This window comes from Lycorma delicatula, chromosome 11 (assembly GCF_047948215.1).
Source record: "Lycorma delicatula isolate Av1 chromosome 11, ASM4794821v1, whole genome shotgun sequence".
Lineage (NCBI taxonomy): Eukaryota > Metazoa > Arthropoda > Insecta > Hemiptera > Fulgoridae > Lycorma > Lycorma delicatula.
The window spans coordinates 13,995,371-14,020,129 of record NC_134465.1 but is presented as its reverse complement, the minus strand read 5'-3'; the positions used below and the strand labels follow the sequence as shown (position 1 = coordinate 14,020,129).

At 31.3% G+C, this 24,759-nt stretch overlaps 1 protein-coding gene across 5 annotated transcripts in view; it reads left to right on the top strand.

The window, feature by feature from the left end:
- LOC142332109 (uncharacterized) overlaps positions 1-24,759 on the top strand; it is a 251,992-nt gene that overhangs the window by 125,090 nt on the left and 102,143 nt on the right. The gene's annotated exons all lie outside the window — the stretch shown is intronic.

Genomic DNA, 24,759 nt, shown 5'->3' with positions numbered 1-24,759 from the left:
GTTTTATCCCAGTTTTTCTACAGCTAAAATAAAAATTTCTCTAATTAATAAAATTAAAAATAAAAGATGTCGCATAAAAGAGAAGTTCACTGCTAATAAAATTACTTTATAAACATTTGTACGTTACCTAACCACAGTATTAACACTAGAAACAGTACACATATATCGCATATCATATTGAAATCAAAACAGTAACTGAGCCTTTTACAATGTTTACATTCAGGATTACACAACCATCCATGTCCATGCACGTCTATTCACTTTTGCGTTTAAACATGAATTTGTGTGAGTCATACTTTAAGTAACAATCTTATAGACATATCAAAATACTTTGCATTATTATCTGAAAAAATACAGACTGAACTTTTAGGACACATTGTTATTGTTCATGGTTAGAAGGAACGGTGTTCTTAGTGGATTTAATGGCTTCATTACTCGTCAACCCCTTTGAGTAACAAAATAAATTTTATATTGTTTTAAAGTACATAAATAGTACTTACTGCTGTAAAAACTTCAGATTTTCGCCACCTGTCATACATGTGGTTTTTGGCTTAAAAAATGAGACATTTTCAAAATCTTACAATTTGGTGGCCATTTTCTTTTTAATGAAGGACTCGGTAATAGTCCATTTTTTTTTATAAATACTAATAGTTAAAAGGTAAATAACAGGTCTGTTACCCTAAGCCCTTCATTATTTATTTTGGTCCCAAAATTTGAAAAAAACAATTTGTAAATGTAGCCTCAGTAAACATTACAGGATTTGGTTATTTAACAAAATGAAGTTTGAGTACACTAAGATGAAGTTCCATCTTTACTCTTTCCAAAAAGCCCTTTTTGATCCCGTGTATGATGTAAAATAAGAATGCCTACAGCTCATAGAATAAGTGATGAAAATGGCTGTTTTTACCTGTTGGCAAGTTAGAAAATAGTCTATAGTCTATTACTCAAGAAAAAATCTTTTAAAAATATTAAAAAAATATTTTTTGTCCACTACAAGGTGGGTGGGTAGTTATACCAAATATCATCAAAATCAAATGATGCAATAAAAGTTTTGAAAATTTGTTGAATTAAAATGGAATACACCCTTACATAAAATAAATTGAGAACTAATTGCACATTTCAGTTATTTAATGATCGTAATCAGTAGTTATAAAGAATGCAAGAAAACAAAATGGTAAAAATTAACAGAAATCAAAACTTATAAAAAATATAAGTTTACTTTCATTTGTAAACTTAAAAATAAAGTTCAAAATAGCATTAAAAAATAAAAATAACTACTTTTTCAATTCTTCCTAAAATTTCAATTTTGAAAATGTATCAAATTAGTGTTAGCAAATTGTTGATAATAGTTTTTAATATATATATATATATTTTTTTTTTTTAAATTAAATGTTTACTTTTTTGAATTAAAATTATGATAGACCTACTAAAAATCCAAACTGCTTGAAAAAAACACGTCCAAAAGAAAAACCAAGCTAGAAATTATGTGTCGATGAAATATAAAAAGGAAAGTAGGGAATGATCTTAGGAGAATATTCTGATCATAAGCTATTTCTGTAACCAAGTGGCTTTCCTGAATATGGGAATTACTTTTTACCTTTAATTTATACATTTTTATTTGTATAAAATGTAAGTCAAAGAAAGGATTTTTAAAAATAATTTTAAAATTCTTTTTTTGTATTTAGGGCGTGCACATTATTGCAGATTTTCCAATAAATTATCCTGAATTTTTGCATGAAAATACTTTAAACTAGTATAAGATCAGTCTTCTCTAAATGTTTGTGCTACACATATATGACGGTAAGAAATGATAACGACAAAAAGAAGAAAAAACTTCAAATTGTCTATGTACCAATGTTAATTGTCAATAACCAAAATGCTTTAGGCCATCTGAAATGAATTGTAAACATTCTTCACTTTCACTGAATGATGTGATTTCCTGTTACCTTCTTTGCCAAGCCAAATGTACTGTTGCATATCAATACAGTTTCCCCACCAAAATGCAGCGGATATTCAGCATACAGACAACACCTTTATTGACTGATTAAAGGTGAATATCATCACTTTAAGAGAAAGCTGCTTGTTGGTGCTTCTTATAATACAGGTGCTTTACACATATCACAACCGTAAGAAAGGTCGGGACAGATAGCAAAAAACAACAAAATAAATGTATCCTCTTTTGTTCAAACATTTGTAAGATACCCTACAAGGACTGAGTAGGGAAAGAGGGAAATATAATTTATTTCTTCAAAAATTTTCTATTTATGTTATCCAAAAGAAACTTTCTGTGGAACCGTCTGAGAACTTCCTTTACAAAATTAAGAACGATTGAAATCTGTATATTCAGAAAAAAGTAAGCCTCGGAACATATTTATAAAAAATATAGTTTGATTTGTGTCTCTTTTTTGAATGGCTGAAAAAAATCTGAAATGTTATAACATAACACAATTTTATTATGTCCATTGGAAGCAGAATGTAATCGCTCATATTACCTATACTACCTAAAATAGGCTGGCCAGGTTTTTGAACAATCTGTTAATATAAATATAAAAAAATTATTTGTATTATCTTAACTAGATAATCCTATATTATGATCATCTCATCTCTGTAATTTTAATTCCACAAATCTGCCAATAATTCTAAACGATCTTTAAACAAGAAAATGTGTAAAAAAAAATCATTACACTTAGGGTTTAGTCATTGGAAAACACTGAATCGGAACAATCGTAATTCTATAATTATAATCTTTTTTGTGAATTAGTTTGTTCTTTTTTTATTTTTTTTTTATTATAACTTAAACAAAAAACTTCTAGTTTATATAAGTGTTTAGAAAAATGATGGACAAGTTTGTATTTCTTGAATGTAATTTCCAAACTGCATAAAAATATTGTTGGTAATTTTTGATAAAATTATTTAGCTAATGTACATTAAAATATAGTTTCATTTTTATCATTATCAAAATTCAGTTTATTTGAGCAATACTGTTGATGATAGCAGGTAGGAATTCGAGAAATAAATTGGTATTTTTGCCTCCTTGAACAGTACTAAAATGATTTTTTCCAGATGTGAATAGCGGTAGAAATTTAAAAATGTAGCCGCTTATAAATTATGACCGGTCGTTAAAATAAAAAAAGAGAAAGAAAAGTTGATGTAAGTTTTTTTCAGTTTACAGTTAGCTTCTAGTACCATTCACAGGGGCACAGAAACACAAAGTACTTTTTATATATTGTTAGACATTTTTCTTTAATTTGACATATAAAATCATTTCCTGAAGTTTGGAACGCTTCACAATGTTTACAATCTGTAAACAATGTGAACAGTTATTGACCGAGCAAATTAAAGTCCTGTTTAAATCGACATTCTGTTAGTTTGTATGTTTTTAACGTAATTACAGCCGATTATGTTTTCAATTTTTTTAGAAAATTTGTCATTAAGATTCCTCGCTGTCAGGTAGATTGATATATGAGTATCGATTTTTGTAAAAGCTTTTAAATCTTTTCCTATTTTTTTTTTACCTTTTTTCATATTTAAATTTTTTAAATTTGTTTTCATAAAATTTTTCATTTTAAACAGATACAGCTATTGGAAAGAGTGTTGTTAGCTGTCAGTCCGTAAGAAGAGTCGCCCATTAGGTGATATATACATGTATATATTATCTTCATATATACTACTTTGTTGTATTAAAGTTTGATATATATTTATTATGTGTAATATTATTTAAATATTTGCAAAAAATTTCAGAATAGAAAGTACAGTCATAACTGAAGAATCATAATGCACATACAGTCATTATTTGTGTAATGTTTTGGTGTCTGTGAAGAAAGTGTTTATGATATTTTTTTAAAGATTAAATGATAATTAAAATTATTTTGGAATCGGTTAAACCTTCTATGGTTAATTACAATGGATAATTCTGTTAAGTATTTCATAAGAATCTTTCATTTAATTAACTAATTTTTTTGTAGAGCTTAATTTTTAAAATTCATTAGAAAATTATTGAATCCTACTATATGTAGAAATGCTAATAACAAATTTTTAATTTTATATGTTTTCTTTCATAATTTCAAAAAGATAATTCAAACATAATACTTCACATTGATGATAAACGGTTAAAAATAAAAATTGTGTTTAAGATAAAAATAAGTTATATAGATATTATGTAACATGATCTATCTTTACATATATATTTATTTTATATATATGTATATATATATATATATATATATATATATGTTATATAATTTTTAATATGTAGAAATTTAAATGAAATGCAATCTTCATAAAATTAAAAAACTGCTGTAAAATCTTTTTTTTTACTTATAGCTGTTGAGGTGGTTATTATTGTCATTAATATTAGTTTTTTTATTAATAACTATAATACATTATTTGTAATATTCCTTTTTAATGATTAACTATTAGGTCACCATGTCTGACACAGTTGTTAATAGCTTTTTGTTTTATGTTAGCTTACTGAATTTTTATTAGACTTCTGTTTGAGTATATTTTATTTTATTTGTTCAGTGTGTTTATCTTTATGTTCTCTTATATAGTTTGTTGACTTTCACACATGAATTGTAAATGTGCTGTATGATGTAGTTATTACCTTATAGCACTTACTATTATAATTAGGAAAAAAATTATGACTTTTATCAAAAATTATGTATATAAACTTCCTTGCATGCTAATTTAAGATTTCATTTTCAATTTTTGAAACTTACTGATTTATGCTATATAATATCTTCCATATAGCATCCATCTTCTATTTACCTTTGCATTTTTACTTTTGAATTATGTTATTAAATTGTTACAGTAAAATATAAAAAAAATAAAGCTTTAATTTTGTGTGTGAAAATAAGACTAATATACTGATGAAAGATACAAGTCAAATGAAAACCTTAAAAGTACATAAAAATACCACACCATTTACCTTTAAGTAGGTATAAATGATAATCAGGAACCAAAGAGTGGCCAAAAATGAAGAAAGATACCAGAACTTAATGCAATGTTGTGACAGTGATGTAAAGATGACAGCTCTCCTTAAAACATGCAGCAAAGAGGGACGCATTCTGTCATTTGTTTTTTGTAATATTGATATTTGATTTGTTTGGCATTTCTCCCGCCACCACCCCATTCAGTTGCCCTAAAGCATAAGACCATAAAAGCACAGCTCATCAGCTGCCAGGCAGAACCGAAACAAATAATGGTTTAAATTTACATTGTTGGAGAGCACTCGGGCTCCCATTGCCCTTAAAAACAAAGGAGAGGCATACCATCCCCCCAAATCCTGTATAAACTTGTACAAGGATCTTCCCTTAGTCGTGGCGTGCCATTCTTGCTGCTATGCTTCCATCGCGAGGCTGTAAAGTCTCCTCTGCAGGCAGGAGATGGGCAACTGTTCAAAATTTAGAACCGGTGCATTGAGATCACCATTCCACTCTGGTACAGGCCCGGCTCAAAACCACATCCCAAATACTTCAGCCTTCCTGCCTCTTCGCAATTTTCATATGGCCGCCTGAACTTTCACACTAAATCAATTGGGAGAGCCTTTCCTAATGCTGTGGTAGCCTCGTAGGAGGTTGTTTTAAAAATACTAGTGCATACACTTAAGGTTCTGCTCAATTTCTTTCTCACCGATGCATCCAAACAGATGCCACATAAGAGGTCATACTATCAAAGACACCTCGGTACACCATGTACAAATGACGGCCCAACAACCCATAATCCTTTCAAGTAATCCTCCTAAGCTTGTACATCACAAAGATGGCATCCATCGCTACTTGCCTAATATGGTTGCTAAACAGCAACTTCTCATCAAACAAAACACTTATGTACTTATGAACTTGAACTTAGCTGATTACACAGCCTTTATACTTAATACGTGGGTTACAACTGAATGATAATTTGTCTGCGTACACTATGCAGACAAATATGTATGATTAGAAGCATACACTTTATCTTGGGCAAAAAAATCGTTAAATTTTGAATGTCCATCCAGCCCTCTGCGGTTAACAAAGCCACCTGCGCTCATTCTTCTAGCTGCAATTGTAATTACCACAAACTAAAAGGACACAGTCATTGGCAAAAGGATCGGCCGTGACCTTGTCTGAGAATGTCAGTCCCAAAAATCCGACAAATACCTTGTTCCACACCAAGGGACTGAGACTGGAGCCCTGCAGGCTTCCCCTGGTGACGGACTTTTCCACAAGTAGGTGCGCATCCTTAAACAGAGCTGTACGATCAGACAGGTAGTCACGTACTATGGCCTACAAGGCTACGGGAACATTGCGGCATTCCAACTCACAGAGGACAGACTCCAACACAAGGAAGAAGGAAATGCTGCCTCTGTCAATAAAAGTGATATGCTAAAACGTATTAAAAAAAAAAAGAAAGAAAATTAAATTATTTAATACGTGTCTGTCACTTCAGCAAGTGTATAAATTTTTTCTGCAGCATAAGTTCAGACTCTTCTTGACTGGAACAAACATACCGAATTGTGATACCAGAGACAATTGCAGTAGTTAAAGATATATTGAAAGAAATTTGGTGCATAACAGTACCAATAATACCTCATACAAATATATAAATTTTTTTAGTAATTTCCATACATTACTCTTTCTAGGTTAGTATTAGGAAAGGCATTTGATGAAAAATCCCACTACATCCAACTCGTGTAACTCCAAGGGAATAAGAACTTAATTCTACAATTAATCAGTAATGAAGTTGTCCGCTGTAGAAAAAACAGTAGTAATAGTAACAGAAATATCGATATTCTCAAAACATATAATTAAACAAATCAAAAATCTTTATGGTCAATAACATAAAAAAAGTCAATATTCAGGCAGTGTTTTGAGTATTGATTAATGATACTGACTATTACAGCATATTTTATTGAAGAAGATGGCAGGAAGTGGAAGCACATCGAGCAAATTTTTTAAAAGGATGAAATAGTAAAAACTTGGTTTTTCAGTTTTATCTATCAAGCTCTTTCACATAAGAGCATTCATTCATAATAATTAACATTTTATTCCTGATTAAACATTTATTCTTATCGTTTATTAATTACGTCTTATTTCTATGAAGTCACTAGGATCGGCTCTTTTGACAATAGTCTCTATCGTTCATTCTTTCATTTCTCATCCCTACTTAAAATATGCTTCACCCTGCATTCTTCTAAGCCATTCTTAATTAATTCATTATTAAAAGAGTTCATAAAAAGCAATTTTAGCCATCAGATGTGAAATCTGTTAATGAGTTTAAAATTTAGCCTTGTGATTTTTGTTCTATTAAGAATATTTTATACGATTAACATGTGAGGGTTGCATCCTGCAATCAAGAAATGTAAACTATTTTTTACTATGAGCCATTCATACCTTTTGAGTGTAAAAGTTTTAGCAGAGGTTTCCATCATCCAAAAACAGTTTTTGCCAAAGTGATATATCCAGTTATAATCAGCAAAAAAGTATCCTTGATACAGTTTGTTAAAACATAATATCTTCCTTGTTGTATTTTCTTCAAGTGAAATAGATTATTGTTTTAATGTGCAAATATTTATCAATAATCATTAGAAAATTATTTAACAAATTTTTCTCTTAGATTTATGTAAGTAGACATTGATGTTAATCTGTCAGGATTTATTAACGTCTAGCACACTTTTCAAACTTTTTCACATGAGTAAATTGATTTCATTGAAATCATTTATTAATTTAAACAGAAGTGTGTAATTCTTCTTAACAGAAATTGAATAGCCATACATTATTTTTGCTAATTATATTTTCAACTTCCAAGTATATAAACTTTTATTACTTACAGTTTATTATAAAAATTGGGGCAAAAGAATGGTAGTAGAACTACGGGAAGTTATTTCATTTCATTATCCAACAGATGCATTTGTTCATCTTTTAGCGACCAATCCTAGAATTGGTTTGTAGCTGTCTTCCTCCTCCGGGCAGTTCTATCTTATATTAGTCTCTTTGTTTCCTTGTACGTTTTACATCCAACATTGTATATGGTTTGTTCAATATACCCTATTCTTGGTCTTCTTGCATTGTTTCTTTCAACTGTGTCCTCTGTTATGACGTGCAGCAAACTGTTATGCTGTAGTACATGTCCTACCCATCTGTCTCGCTGCTTCTTCAATAACCTTCGTAAACATGCACCTCATCGATCCTTTATAACACTTCATAGATTATTTTCTCCTTCCGTGTAATCTTCAACATTCATCAATAGCACCACAGCTCAAATATTCTCCTTTTTCCTTTTGCTCCTGTGGACCATGCTACACTCCCATATAGGAAAATACTCCATGAATGTCTGGATAATGTAATGTGTACATGTGAAGTTTGTAGCTCGTGTGTGTATGCACATGCATGTGTTGTGTAGGTGCTTACCTGTTCTTTGGTGTGCTGTGTGAGTAGATGGTGGGGGTATGGATGGTTATGTTTTGTGTACTTTTGAATTATGATCGAGTGTGTGAGGAACAGTGAGTGAAAGAGTGCAGATCGTTCATGTGCAATCATTAAGCAACAATAAATCAATACAGTCCACTACATGAGTGTCTTTTCATTTTCATTGTGATTAGTAACCATGTTTACCGATGTCTTATATTTCATATAATTTTATAAATGCTTCCATATAATTTTATAAATGCTGTTAACTGAAAAAAAAATTTTAAATCTAAAACTGATTAGGCTATGATCAAATTTCCATAAAATAAGGATATTTTTAGATGAAGTTTTATTATATAATTCATACATAACCTAATGTTTATAATATTTAATATGATTTAAAATCAACAATAAATAGTGTGTTCATTTATTCAAGAATTATTATCAATCTCGTTATGTAATTTTTTTTTCTTATATATTGTTAATTTTATATATTGTTTGTATCATTCAATTAAAATTAATTATTTATTTATGAAATCTGAAATGATATAGATGTAATTATTATTTATTGAATTCCATTGAGTCAGCTTTCAGATAAGCAAAATTAAATGGTATTAGTGAAAATTAATTAAATAATTATTCTTGCTAACTTTTCCAACTCTTAATTAATTAATGGCATGTTTATTATCATAGATCAATCAAATAGTTATTTTTATAGTTCGTTTTCTTAGTTCTATTTTTATTTCTGTTTTGTTTGAATAGCATAATTATAGCATTTAATTATTAAAAATAAGTGTAAGGTGTTACTTGATCAAAATTGCTATAGTTGCCATAAAATCTTTTCTTACAAAATTAAATTCTTTTTTTTGTTGATTCATAATATTTAAAATACTCTTTATTATTTGAATCAGTTTTTTTTTATTACTACCTTGCTTATGATTCAGAATAATAAATTTATTTGTCATTTACTGAATCAGGTAATTTGACATTGAGAGGTAAAAGATGTAATTACTTGCTGTGTGTTATAATATTTTGTATAAACTCCTATAAAGTAGATCTGTACTTAGAGCATTATTAGTAGGTTTTAGAGATCAAACTTTATTAGTTAAAAAAGCTTGTAAACAAATTTACTGACATGCAATGAGCTGACACAGTTGGTTAGCATGATCGATTCTAAAATAAAGGTATTTTCTTCTTGTCAAAGTTAAATTTATATACTTGGAAATATTTTACTTTAAACCTACTGAACATACACATTAGTTGTATAAACTAAATAGTATGTAAACTAAAGTTAGTATGTAATACTTAAAGATAACTGGAAACGAGTCACAAGTTACCTTTAAAAATGAAGACTGATTTTCAAGAATAAAAAAGAATATCCCATCTGAAGCTTATTGAGAAAAGTCAGAATTAAAGTAAGGAGCCCAGGTCTGGGCTCCTTGATGGCCATGCAATCGGCCCTCCTCTTCCAATCCATCTGTTTTGAAACTGAATGTTTATTGTAGCATGGATACGGTTGCTATAATGCATTAAAGGATTGTCTAGCTGAAGAAACTAAATCCTCTTTCTTTTTCAATATTCTCAATCTATGGAAAGACGTAACGTTCAAGCATATCACAGAAAGTATCCCCATAAATTGTGTTTTCTACAAAAATTAACAGGCCTACAATATAGTCATTCATCAGTATGCACCAAACATTGACTTTGGGAGAGTCACACTGATGTCTGATGATACCCTGGGGAAGTTTTTCCAAGCTTCTGGTCATGCTGAGAAGTACCTCCATGTGGTCTCTGTTGGGCAACGGCGTCTCTCTTCCTAGAGTAAGGTTAGGGCTCTATTTTTAGTTTGTTGAGTTTAGGCTGGCTACCTCTTTCCAAGCCAGCCACGTAAATGTAACTTCACTTAGTTTTTTGTGGCGATTTTATCTTGCATTTTGTTTCGAGGCGACAGCTAAACTTTGATGAAGCATGACCGGCGAATTTGCAGTGGCGTTCGCTGGATGGGGTGCCAAACTTTCGGCCCAACGCGGGAGGTGAGTCTCGTACTCAGGTTCCCGGGGGGTCAGGAGTGCGCACCGGGTCATACGACGTTTCTAAGAAGATGTCCTGTTCATTACCATAGTGATCCAAATGTTTTTGGCAGATGTCCAAGCGCATTTGTTTATGAAACTGTGTGAGTAGTTTTGGGACCCATCTTGCACAGACTTTATGAAAACCAAGTCTGTTGTGGATGATTTCGTAGGCAGAACCGTGACTAATTTGCAGACGATGTGCCACTTCAACAATAGTTACTCATCTGTCTAACAAAACCATGTCACGTGCACGCTCTATGTTTTCCTCATTTGTGGTGGTAAACGGTTGTCTGGCTCCTTTGTCGTGCATAACACTTGTGCGACCATTTTTTAATTTTTCAATTCATTCGTAGACACTCTGTTGTGGCAACACACTGTTCCCGTACTGTACCGAAAGTCTTTGATGAATTTTGGTCCCTGATACATCTTCCGACCACAAAAAACAGATCACTGAACATTGCTCTTCTTTGGTGCAAACAGAAAGCAGAGCAGCCATGGTTAACGGCAGGGCAGCGATAATGGAACTAACCTAGCAGCATCAAACCTTCACAGAGATAACAACAATTTAACCATGCATGCGTCATCTACGCAACATGACAGTACTACCAAGATAAACAAAAATATAACTAAATTGCAGATAATAATTGACTTAGGTCAACAAAAAAATCATGTTATAGGTTCATTGTCAAATATGCCCATTAAAGTTGTTTGAAACAGGTCTCCTCTTATAAAGTTTCATATAAAATAGCCAGATGTAAAAAACTTCACACCATTGGTGAAGAGCTTATTTTGCCAATTGCAATTGAAATTGTAGAAACTATGTTTGGAGATAATTTTGACAAAAACTTCCAGGCCATACCTGTATCAAATGAAACTGTTGGCTGTCGAATTGGTGATATAGTTGAAAATGTACAGCATTAGCTTTTCGGGAAGTTGCGTGACAAATTGTTTTCAATTCAGCTTGATGAGACAACAGATAGCAATAAAGATGCTCATTTCATTGCCTATGTCCAATTTTGTAATGGTATGTCAGCAGTAGAAGAACTACTGTTCTGCAAACAGAACTCAGTGGAGAGCTAATTGTTATCTCTCCTGATGTCAGATTGTTAGGGTTATTTTTTGATAGCCGCCTTACAAGGTCAAACACATCAAAGAATTAAAAACAAAGTATTCAAAACTTTTAGATATGCTATGAGTCCTTAGCAACCCTAACGATTACCGATCAGTCATGTATGTTGCGTTTTTACTATTCTTTAGTTTGTTCCTATTTAGATTATGATTGTGTCACCTATTCTTCAGCGCACAATACCGTGCTTAAAATGCTGGATGCTGTACACCCTTTTGCTTGCTACAGGAGCCTTTAGATGAAGTCCTGTTGTAAGCATCCTTGTTGACTGCAGTGAGCCATCACTTAGACGGGTCCAGGTTTTAGCATCTTATTTTGCCCTGTTAAAGGAAGCCAAATCACCCGGCTTTTGATGCAGTCCTTGGAAATCCATCTTCAAAGATATGAGAACCATCCATGTTACACTGCACCTGTAGGTATTTATACCCGGCATTTACTATACCTTATAAATGTTGACACACCTTCCATTTTTCCAATTTATCCGTAATCGTATCCTCCTTGGAGAATTAACCTTATTAATTTTATTTTTGACCTCATGATATACAATAAAGGATCAATACCACCTATTTTCTTTCAGCAAATGTTTCACATATTCTCTCCTCGACAAACCCAGATGCAGTAGTATACACAGATGAATCAAAACAGTATGATTCTGTTGGATGCACATTTATTATTAATGACCGAACCTACATGTTTGGTCTACCCAGTCTTACGAGTGTCTTTACTGCTGAACTATACACTATATATATGGTTTTGAATATCATTAACCCTAAATACCATCATATCCTTATTTGTAGCGACTCGTGTAGTCAAGCCTTAGAAAATTTTTATTCCGGACGTCCTATCGTCACTGACTTCTACAATGCAATTGCCGAGTTGAACCATAGCAACACACAAGTGAGAGTTTCTGCTGGATCCCTAATCAAGTGGGGATACTGGGTAATGAATATGCAGATTCCGCCGCTAGAGACGCATGTAGTAGTCGACCATCCTTCACTACTCGTGTTACTACATCCGACTGTTAACCATGTCAAACACGCACTTTGTATGAAGTGGCAAGACGACTGAATTACCACAGTTGACAACAAATTTTGCTATATCAAAGGTACTGTGTTGCCATGGGATTCCTCTCACAGGAAAATTTGCCAAGAGGTAGTGGTCCTCTGCTGATTGCGGATAGGACATACGCGAGCTACTCACGGGTACCTGATGTCAGCAGAAAATGCACCGATATGCGTAGATGCAAGTGCTACTTGACTGTGCACCACATCCTTGTGGATTGCATGTTATACGACCTTGCATCATAAATTTAAATTGCCCACGAATTTTCATCAAATCCTGGGCAATAATAATAAAGTTTTGGACTGGGTATTTTTATTAATCCGAAGTATTAGTATTTTACGTACTTTTTAATAGTGTTCTTAAAATTTTCTTTTTTGTACGGTAGTTGTATATTTTTGTATTTAACATTTTAGTTTAAGTTTTTATTTTGTCTTTGTTTTCAGTAATTTAGTTTGAGTTTTAATTTTGTTTTTAAATTTCTACTTTACGTTTCTATTTTGTTTTAATTTTGTTGTTGTCTTATTAGATTTTATATTTTATTTTTATATTCCATATTTGTTTTCCGGGCAATAACACGAAAATGTTTTTCTCCCAGAAAAAAAATAGAACTCAAAGCAACAGCACTCACATTATGTGTCATCTTAAATGATTTTATAAACGAGGCAAACATAGAGTAGAAAAATTGCTTTTGAATATGTACTGATGGTGCTCATTCAATGTCTGAAACATTACAAAGTATACAAACACTTGTGAAACAAAAATCTCCACAGTGTATTTGAACATATTGAAGAAGCTCTGGCTTCCAAAGAAATAAGTCCTGGTCTGAATATTCTAATGACAGTTGTAACCATAATAAATCATATAAAAATGAAAGCTGTAAAATCAAGAATCTTTTTTGTTCTTTATAAAGTGGTGGTTGCAGTGCATTCAGCGGTACTATTTTATTGCATGGCAAGATAGTTATCATGTGAGAAATTTCTTTAACTGTATGAATTATATCGCCAATTTTCTAGAAGAGAAAACCAACTGGAAGCCGAGAAGTTTCGTGATGGTTCATTGTGATGGAATTGAGCTACTTGGTTGACATATTCGAGAAATTAAATACCTTGAATCTTCAACTCCAAAAAGCAAATACACATATGTTTGATAAAAGTGATAAAGTTACTGTTTTTGTAGAAAATTGTATTTGTGGAGCAAAAATTTAAAGCAAAAAACCTAGAGATGTCTGCAAATTTAGATGAATGAGTTAAAACTTACAAGGCTGAAAAACAACATGTGAAAGTTGAAAATTGAAAATCATTTAGCTATACCGGCAAAGAATTTTAATAAGTATTTTCTTGCTGACTATAATTTGGTAGCAAGTTACAAGTGGGTTAGGGATCTGTTTCAAAATACTCCCAAAGGGGTCTTAACTGCTGAAGAAAAAACCATAGACTTCATGGCAAATGGCAAAATCAAAAGACAATGTAGTAATAAATCGCTAAATTTTGGGTATTACTATTTTCAACATTCTTTCTTTGCAAAACTGGATTTTGTGCAGTGGCTGCTTTGAAGACAAAATATAGATCTCAGCTAAATTTAGAAAAAAAACTCAGAATGTCTATTTCTAATATTCACACTTCCTTCAAAAAACGTTGCTCTGCAAGACAGGCCCTAGGGAGTCGCTAATAATTATTAAACTTGTTTTTAATTTATTATTGGTAAGTCAATTATTAAATACATTGTGCAATACTGATGCAATCCTATTTATAAGTGTATTATATCAGTGTAAGTGTGTGTTTTATTGTTTCTTATGTCAGAATACATTTTGTTTTACTGTCCTTTCAGTAAACTAATAAATTCTTTTAATAATATTTTCTTTTCGATGTGCGCATGCCCCACAAAATGAGAAATACTGCAGTAACTAAATCCTTATGTAAAGTTTGTGTAATTGATAATTATCACTGTGCATAATCTGAGTTATTAATGTATTGGCTTGAATTTTATTTTTTCTTTTGTCTTTTTTTTTTGTAATGAAAATTTTTATTGCTAGTTTATAAAAAAGTTAATCGTTTAGCAAATATTTAGTAATCATACTTAATTGTATTTTCAGACCCTTATAGTATCTTCTAATGATAATTTTAATACTTGTTCATTCTTTTTATACCATGACAGTTTTATTATGATAATAATTTTTGATTTATTAATTACAGACTATTTTTGTTTTTAAATTTCATTTAAACATTACTGTATATATTATGATAATATATTTAGTGTGATCTACAAGAAAATTGTAGATCACTTACACATCAAGTAATTCAAATTGTGGAAGAGAAATAAAAGCAGTATGTTTGTCTATATTTCTTTATATGTTCACTAATAATATGTAAAGAATGAGGAGAACTATGTCTGTTCCCATCCAGTTTTTTAAACAGCTCAAAAATCAGTAATCAAACTGCTAGTGTGTATTTTCAATTTTTGACCAATTAATGAGCAATTGTACAGAGAAAGAAACAGAGCTAAATTGCAACAATTTTAAGAACAAAATGTATCAAATTTTATACCAGATTTGATCTTAAAATATTCTTGAATAAATTTTTGATTATAATACCAGGGCTGTTTTTTTCAACCTCTGTTCGTGCATCTAACAAGAGATAGGCGGGAGACAGATCTGTGTGAAATGCAATGCACCACCCCTCCACCACCACAACCTCTGCCATTGCTGGTTCCATTGCATCAGTCTGAGCCAATCTACATACAATTGATGCTCCTGCCAAGTGTGAGTTGTGACGTGTGATAATTTTTCTGCAAGCCGAAGGATGTAGCGCTGCTGAAATTCATATCAGAATGAGTCTAGTGTAGCCTTAGTCTTTGAGTAGGCCAAAACCTAGATAAATTAATAAATTAATTAAAGATAAATTTTAAACTTTGCGTATTAAAAGGTGTCAGAAGATTGTACACAAGGTAATTAATAGTAAAGATTGCTTGGATAGTTTCAATAATGCATTGCACTCCGACTTTAGGTAGACCAAAAAACTGAATAAATTGATGAGTTAAAGAAGAATTTATAGTCTGGTTGTTGAAGAATGGAAAGATTTTAAGAAAAGATTAAATCGAGTGGAGACAAAGTTGCTTTGAGAAAGGCTTATAAACTTAAAGTCTGTGATATAATTTTTTTTAACCAACATTGCTAACTTTATTTATTTTAACTTCAGAAGTTTGAAACTTTTTGAAAAATCACATACATAAAATTAATATGCTTTATTTAATCAATTATAGATATAGAAATTAATAATTTAATCAATTATAGAATCAAAAACCACCAAATACAGTGCATTAAATATTCATAATAAGAGACATCTAGAGGTGGTTCACATTTTTCTTCCTTTATCTAATGACATTAGTACCTCTCTAATACTGGATTTATTTATTACTGAATTATACCAATATTTCATTTGATTATTTTTATCATCGTTTAAATAACTACAGTTCTATTTTGCAGTGGTAAATGTCCTTGACATAATTATTCTTATTTATCGGATTTATGAATTATTACATTTATTGTAGGGCATTATTTTATGTATAGTATAATACAAAATATACTAATTTCTACTGTAACTAAAAAATTTTTATATTTAATATTAGGTATTACCATGACATAATTTTTTTTATCTTCATTTCTTGGGGGGCTTTAATATTTTATATTAATGTGTAATATTTCCTATATTTTTCTTATCTACTACATAATATAGAGATAGTGTAAATAATAATTTTACTGAACGGTTGTTTAAAGCTTTTTATTGTACAGTTTAATAAGTTTGCAGCATAATAAGTTTTACTGAACATAGATTGAAGTTTTCTGTGGGTTCAACTTTTAATATTTTCATATTAGTAACTGTAAATTTAATTTATAAATTAACGTTTTACTTACATGAATTGCCTTTAGAAATTATATAATATTAATATGCATTTTGAAGTGTATTTTTGTCAGCAAAAAAAAAAAAAAACACAAGGGATGAATAGAAAGATTAACAAAAAATAGTTCTTCAGTAAATATATTAATCACTGTCTACTCTTGTAAATAACCTTCAGAATCAATTCTAAAGAGATAAAATTTTTACGAACAACCATATAAAAATTTTTCTTATATTATAGGATATTATAATTGTAATATATTTAATAAATATATTTCTTATATATTTGTAAATTCTTAAATCCCTTCCAATTTTTAAAAATTGATACGGTTTAAGATCTGTCAGTTAATATTAAAAACTTGTATTTGTTTGTTTTAAATTGTACAACTGCATGTAAGCATAATAATAACAAGAATTGCAAGTTATACTGTAATAAATAACCCAAACATCCTGACCATGTAGGGAAAGACACCCATGCCACTCTCTCTGTACCTAGCCCTTACAGGTTTTACAGGAGATCATCTTCAAAACTTTAGCAAAAGGGATCTCTCAGCCCTGTTCTTGCCTCAGTCAGGATGCCACTGATGCAAATGCCACATGTGATATTCCCATTGGTGTACTACTGTCCCTAAAAAAACAGTAAAACTAAAAATAAAACACATCTTACATTAGTCTCAAACCAGGCTGAGTAAATAAGATAAGAAAAGGAACTGAAATCCACTATCTTCCCGAAGGTAAAAGAAGTGAGTTCAACATGCAATTACCATGAAACAAACCAACAACAAAAATTAGCATCTACAAAACAATCAATGTGAGAAAGCCCAGGTGGCACCCTAAATGCCCTTGGCAGTCCTTTCTTTTGACAAATAGTGTATGAAACTCAACTATTATCCATTTGTCCTGGTTTCACCATTTTACACAGAGATCCAGTGCCAAATCGATAATACCGAGCCAACAGGTAGTCTCCGTGCACATCAACTCATACTTTGAACAAACATACAGAACATGATGTACATAGTCCAATTGTCCGCATTGCGAACAAATTCCTGAGTCCACCAGACCAAACCTCTGCATCTTGTCCCAAAATTCACCATGCTCAGAAAGATCAGGTACTTATTTGGGTGTACCCAAGAGGTACCCTGCAAACTAACAACATCAGGAAAGAAACCATGCATATACCATTCGCCCTCTGCCTCATCCCTTCTGGCCTGCCACAAAGCATTACCATGTTGTTCAATCTCCTGAACTTTGTCAGAAGTTAATTCACCTAACTTCCTGGCAACATAATACTGTTGCTGCTCTGATGCAGTCAAGTCTATCGATTTCACGTACACAATCACCAAGATCGCCTCCCATGAAATCATACAATAGCCACCCGCTACTGTTAAAAGTATACGGTGGTTGAGCCCTCAACAATATACCCAGATAGCATTTTAGATTTAACCTATCCGCCCAAACAGGTACCGCATATAGCATAATTTACTCGCATCCAATGCGAGTATCCTGTATATGAGTATACAGGATACTCATGGTCTTAAAATTATGACCCCAATAAGGATTGACCATATGCCAAATACCAAAGAAGGCACTACAGGCCTTCTCCACGACGTATTAAAGGTGCTTCTTGAATTGCATTTTCTCATCAAGAAACACCTTAAAGTTCTTTTAAACCTGAACATAATTTATGCTCTGGCCTGCTATCAAAACATGAACCTTCCACCTCATTTCCAAACGGTCTTTGAGGAGCATCATAGTTGTCTTCTCCGGGCTGAAAGTCATCTTATGTTGATGTCCCCACAGCTCAATTATCCTGTAGGGTTGAGTTCTGAGCCACTCGGAACTCAACCTCCCTCCGCAAGCATGCTTCAACTAACAGAGCCCATCATCAGCATAAGCATTATTATTATATTATACAGCATTAGTGCTGAGTGGCCAGGCTCTGTGCAAGATTATGAAGAAGTGATATTCAGAATATAATCTCTCCATATGACACCACTGCTTGTTTGATAGGTGACTCTGGCTATGGTATATCTGCTGGGCTGATCACGCCATTCAAGACATCTGAAAGTGACATTCAACATCGATTTTAACAGCAAACACGCTGAAGAAAGAGTAATAATAGGAAGAGTGTTTGGTCAGCTCAAACAGAGGTTCTCAGTTCTGCGTGTGAGTACCACTAGAAGGATTACCAAAACTAATAATGAGCTGTGCTATGCTTTACAATATCGCCAAACATCTTAAAGACTTACTTGATTTTGAGGACTTGGAAGAAGGTGGAGAGAAAGATAAGTTCCTTGAAGAGGAAGTTGGCAGATGATATACGAAAACAATGCGACAAAATCTCTTGGGGAACAGAAGCATCTAAATCTATTGTTCAGAATACATATTGTATAAACTCAATTGCAGTATAGTCAGTTTATAAGATCATGATTACTGGTTTCTACAAAATAATGAGAACGATGAAAATACAAAACACAAAATAAAAATATAAAAAATTTAAGTTATATTCTGATAGCAGCAATAACAAGCTACTTTACCAGTTGGCCTGTTGATGTCATGCTGCAGTCATGGCCTAGTACTTGGTGCCAATCATGGGCAGCAGTGCCAATCTTCTGACTGTCGACTAGGCCTATGTCTATGACTATTAGGCCTGCTGCACTGCCAGAGATAGACACAGGGCTTAGCTATATTTGCACCCATCATGGTGACAACAGCTAAGCTAGTAACCATGTGCACAGCCAGACCATGCAAATTGTAACAGCCTACATTTCTATTTATTTATTTTTTTTTTAGGAAAGGAAAAAGGATATAATACACACAATTATTTATGATTTTAATTTAAAATTTCATAAAAATAAAGTTCTGAGTTTCTAACATTAAGACAGTCTGTGTAGTTTTTCATTGGCAGTGTAGTTTTTCTTAGCTTCTCCAATTCTTTCTTCTCTTTCCCTGTCTGGATTTTCTGTAGTTCAAACTGCTGGTTAAGTCTTTCATTTCTTCATTTTGTAGGACATCATCTTCTTCATACTGGGTCTTGCATAAGACTTTGCAGATGCGGTATTTGCCTTCTGTACAACTTGAAAAGATGTAAACTTATTAGCTGAAGATCTTAGAGGGTCGCTGTATCTATCATTGCTATTAGACACAAAGCTGTTAGCTTTGGTTCACTGTGGTACCCTAACAGAAAAATTTTTGGGCACCTTTGTGAAAACTGGATTTTCTGTCACCCAGTACTAATAAAAACATTTTTTCCCAATATTTAAGTTTGATCTTTTTGTTTCCCAATATTTTTTTAAAGTTTTCTTCTTTATTTTGGTCTTCATATTTCTTTGCATTTTCTTCATTTGGCCTGTGGAGATTTCAATCCCATTACCTTGGGCATGTATACTAAATACATGCCCAAGGCGTGTCTTCCCTCGCCTTCATTTTTATTTCTAATTTTTGGCACTCTTGACTTCCCCACAACACTAGGTGTTCTGCGAGTAATTTGACGGATAATGTTCTTATCATTTCTTTCATCTTCATTTGACACATTAAAATAAGATGAGTGTTCTAGAACCATAAAAGAATCTTCCTCTTACAAGCTAAGGCTGCATACTTAGCTAAGATTGACATGTAGAGAGAGGTACAGTGCAAGATAGGAGGCAGAGGGAACAATGAACAAGTTTTGCTGCGCTGTAGTTACAATTACCTGTAGTTATACCTTCAGTTTTTCCAGATACCACTACTGTCAGGATAGATATAACTATGTAGATGTAATGTTTGTTTATTCACTCTGATTTGACTAAAAGCTATCACTACATCTGAGATTCAATTATAAAGTTGCTACGTTTTATTCACTTCACCCCTGATTTTTAGAACTATATGTTATACAAAAAACAATGAAAATAAACTTTTTTTTTTTTACTGAACAAACCTACAAGGAAAGCCCTATGTTGTTAAATATTTATTAAACTGAAATAGTAAAGAGAAACGCCCATAAACTGTTTAAAAAATTAAAAATCTGTTAAGTGTGCATATTTTGATTACTACGTAATTATTTTCAATTGATAAAAATTAATTTAGAAATAGAAAACACTTAGAAATCATGTATAACAAATTTAATCAGTAGATACTGAAGAATTAGGTATTAAAAAAATAAATTACCAAATACTGATAAAACAAACAAATAAAGTAATTATAATAATAATAAAATAATAATTATGAAACAATACAGAAAGAGTATTTCTACTTGCATTTGTAGAATAAAAGTGACTGTTGATTAATAACTTATGCTCTGCTGTTTTGGGCATTCACAGTTGAAATTACAAAATTAACTTAAAAGGAGTTTTAATCTACTCAAATTGCCCTTAGTAATACACAGATCTTGTATATAATGTTCATTTTAAGTATACCACCATTTATATCTTGTGAACTAGATAAGCTGCAAAGAATTTTAAATAGGGAACCTTTCCTCAATCTATAAGGCATTAAAAATTCCCTATCAGCTGTTTGAAATCTCTGTTTTTCTGATATAGCAGCCAAGATTATTTTTTTAAGTAGAAACACCCAGTTTTTATTAGATTATTGGGTACGATGTGTAATTGTAAGACATTTTTATTCTCAGACATTTTCCCCAAGTCACAACCATTCTGGAGTTGCATTTCATCTTCAATTATATCTATATGCCCTATAAGTTAACTCTGAGGTTCACAGTATTGTAATTTTAACTCTTAAGTTATTGTTTCAATGGATTTGTATTTTTGTAATATCTTAATATTTCAGTTGCGTTTTAAAAAATTGACACGCTTTGTTTTAACTAAAATAAACCATTAATTTAATGAAATAGACAAAAAAATGACAAATTATTTTTCATTACAATTTACAAGAACAAAAATATTATTTCAGACAAAAAAATATGTATTAGTAAATAATTTTTTGTTACAGTTTAGGAAAAATAGAGAATATTACTTAAAAAAAATTATGTTAAAAATGAGATTGATTTAAAATAATTTAATTACAGTACAATCAGAATTTATGAAAGTAAATTACAACTACCTATGAAAATCTAGGCAGGTCTAACTATACAAAATTGAATTATACAGTGTTATTATATATTGTTATTTGATAAACTGGAGATGAGGTGTAGTTCTTTAATAGTTTCATTTAAGAGAAAATGTTCAAGAATTAATAAGTTTGTGTTTGTGATGCAAGTTACAACCAAACAATTTTTTAAATTTTTATGATACTTTATGGACGCTTATGATATTGCTATAAGTAAGTTTATTAAGTTTATTTTTAGCATGGATTTAACCTCCTTCCATAATCAATAATTCTGTATTATTTATGATTTTAATTCATTTTCATTGTTTATCAAAACCTGTTAAATTTAGAACAGAATGAGTGATGTCTACTGTTCGCAGAACTACTAGGTAAATTTTTTTTTGCAAATGGTTTTTGAGTATTTCAATTGCTATAATTATTTTAATATCCATTTCTTTTCTTGTTTATAGGTTAAAATGTAAACATATTGAAACAAAATGGTCTCTGTTTTCAGAAAAGCTAAAAATAAAAATAAGCTGATTGAGATTGTGGGCATTTATAAATTAATTTTGTAAAAACAATGTTTACAATGCAGGGTACAAGTAAACTAAAAAAAAAAAAAAAAAACAAATTGAAAATAGAATAAAGGATTAACATTTCTGTTGTGAACCGATAAACATATTTATTAGAAATCAAAAAAAATTTATAAAATATCTTTAATAAATAGGAATTAATTGGTTGTGAAACCTAGTTTATTATCAGCAATAGGGAGAGAGAATACAGTGTTGATTAAAGATAGGAAAACAGTAACTTATAGCCTTTTATAATAATATTTATGTAGCACAACTGTGAAGACAGTGGCTTGGTACATCAGTGTTGTCAACACAAAGAATTTATATGGTAACAACATTCTACTATCAGTTTCATTGTAATATAAACTACAAGTTCTTTCGCTTGACATTATATTTAGAATAAAACCATTGAAATCTAATTTTTTATAATTTTTTTCAGATTCTTATGCAACAGGAGTAATTGTAAATCAGAAATTTGTTTACAATTACATATTTCTTATAACAAAGATTTTTCTATACTTTTTTTTACATATTCATATGATCGGTTTCTTTTTAAAGAAATCATGATGTCCAACATCTCTTACGTAAAGTTTCTTAATGATTTTTCTATAGTGTTTTCTATACTTTGCTTGGCAAATGATGTTTCACCAGCAGTTAGTTACTTTCAGTCGAATTCAGTTCAGGATGATAGGAAAGGATGTAATTAGTTTTAAAATTAATTAAATTTAAACTGAATAATTCATCCATTTTATATATCATGTTTTTTGTTGTGTGTTTTTTATTCTGTTTTTGTTGAATTTAAATTTGGAGCCGAGTTATAAAGCGTATTATGATATAAAACATTGTTGACCTTGACTGCAGAATTAAGTGGGAGAGTAAAAATGGACAATAAAAAATTATGGTATAAAAAAGACTGTTTATTACTAATCAAGAAATGAACAGGTGAAAACCATGACCTATTTATGATGATTCATAGAAAATAATTAAGTAAGTGCTGTACATAACAGTAAGGTGCATCTGCGTTTAAGATTATTTATAATTTCAAATAACACTGCATCTGAGCAAGCTTAGACAAGTCATTGTTTCTTTTTATTATATATGCGTATTTATATGAATTGAGGGAAAAATTGCTCTTATAGTAAATACTACAAATAAAACACAATGATGTAATATAAGAATAAAAGGAGTTGTATTTCATTACTAAACCTATATTTTTGTAAGCAGTTATTTTATCAACATATTTTTTGAAAAAAGTATGTAAAATTAGAGCAGTTGTATTAGTTGTTTAATAGATATTCTTTCAGTGGAATTTTGTTGAAATTACATTCAGTACTGAAAATATGTATAAAATTTAGCAATATGAAACAGGCCAAGATTTGGTGGGAAATTCACCAAGTCAGAGGGTACTTCAATGCCAAAATGAAACAACAATTCATGCAATGGCATTATTCCAGTTCATCTTTACTGAAAATTAGGTGATTATTTTGTCAGAATACAAGAACTGGTTTTGTAAATACGTCTTTACATGTTGCAATTTATTGTTATTTTACACCATTCATTTTCCATTAAGCTCTTCTGAGATATTCCAGCCATTATTAAACCAAATTTTAAGCGATCCTATTTTCTATTTCCATATGTACTTTCACACTTCAAATCTTCTGATGCCTAGTTTTATCTTGATTAAGTGATAAAACTATGTTCTTTAATATTTAAACAAGCAATTTAGCAATTTCATTTTGTGTATATATATACTAGGTGCAGTTCTAAAGTAAGGTCCAATGAGTTATAAATAGTGATTGACAACACTGATCGGTTCACCCTTGCACAGTCACTTTGAATAGTCTGTTAAGCATGTAATCATTACATTGCCATCAGTTCATTGTTGTTTGTCTTTGCAAGGCAACGCGTTGAAATGAGTGTGATAATAACAAATCCCACCAGTCGTGAAGTTCAGTCTGCGATTAAACTTCTAAATGCAAGAGAGTGTAATTTTGCTGAAATTCAGTGCTAATTTTGTGAAACATATGGGCCAACAGCAATGGGTGAAAGAAAAATGAGGCAATGATGTGATCTTAAGGAAGGCTGTTTAGTTGTTGAACAGAGATGTGGCAGGCCTAGTGTCCAGACTGACGATTTGTTGAACGTGTGAGTGCAAAAGTGAAAGAAAATCATCGCTTTACTATTAGCAATCTTACTCTAGAATTTTCAGAAGTTTCAAAGACAACATTGTTGAGAATCATGACTATCTCTAGGCTATTGTAAACTGTGTGTACGATGGGTGCCGAAAATGTTGACAAGTGTTCATAAAGATCACAAAATGACATCTTGCACATGCTTTTCTCAACCACGTAACCTTAAGGGAGACAAAGTTTTTCCCATATCATCACTGGCAATGACACAGGAATTTCATACTTCAATGCCAAGACAAAAGATAATCCATGCAGCGGCATCATTCCTATTCATCCAAACTAAAACTGTATTCTGGCAACTGTATTCTGAGACCAAAAGGGTATGCTTTTAATTGATTTCATGGAAGCTTGAACATCGATCACATCACAGGTGTATTGTGAAATACTTTCTAAACTGCTTCATGTTACTCAAAACTGATGACAGGGAATGCTGTGATTA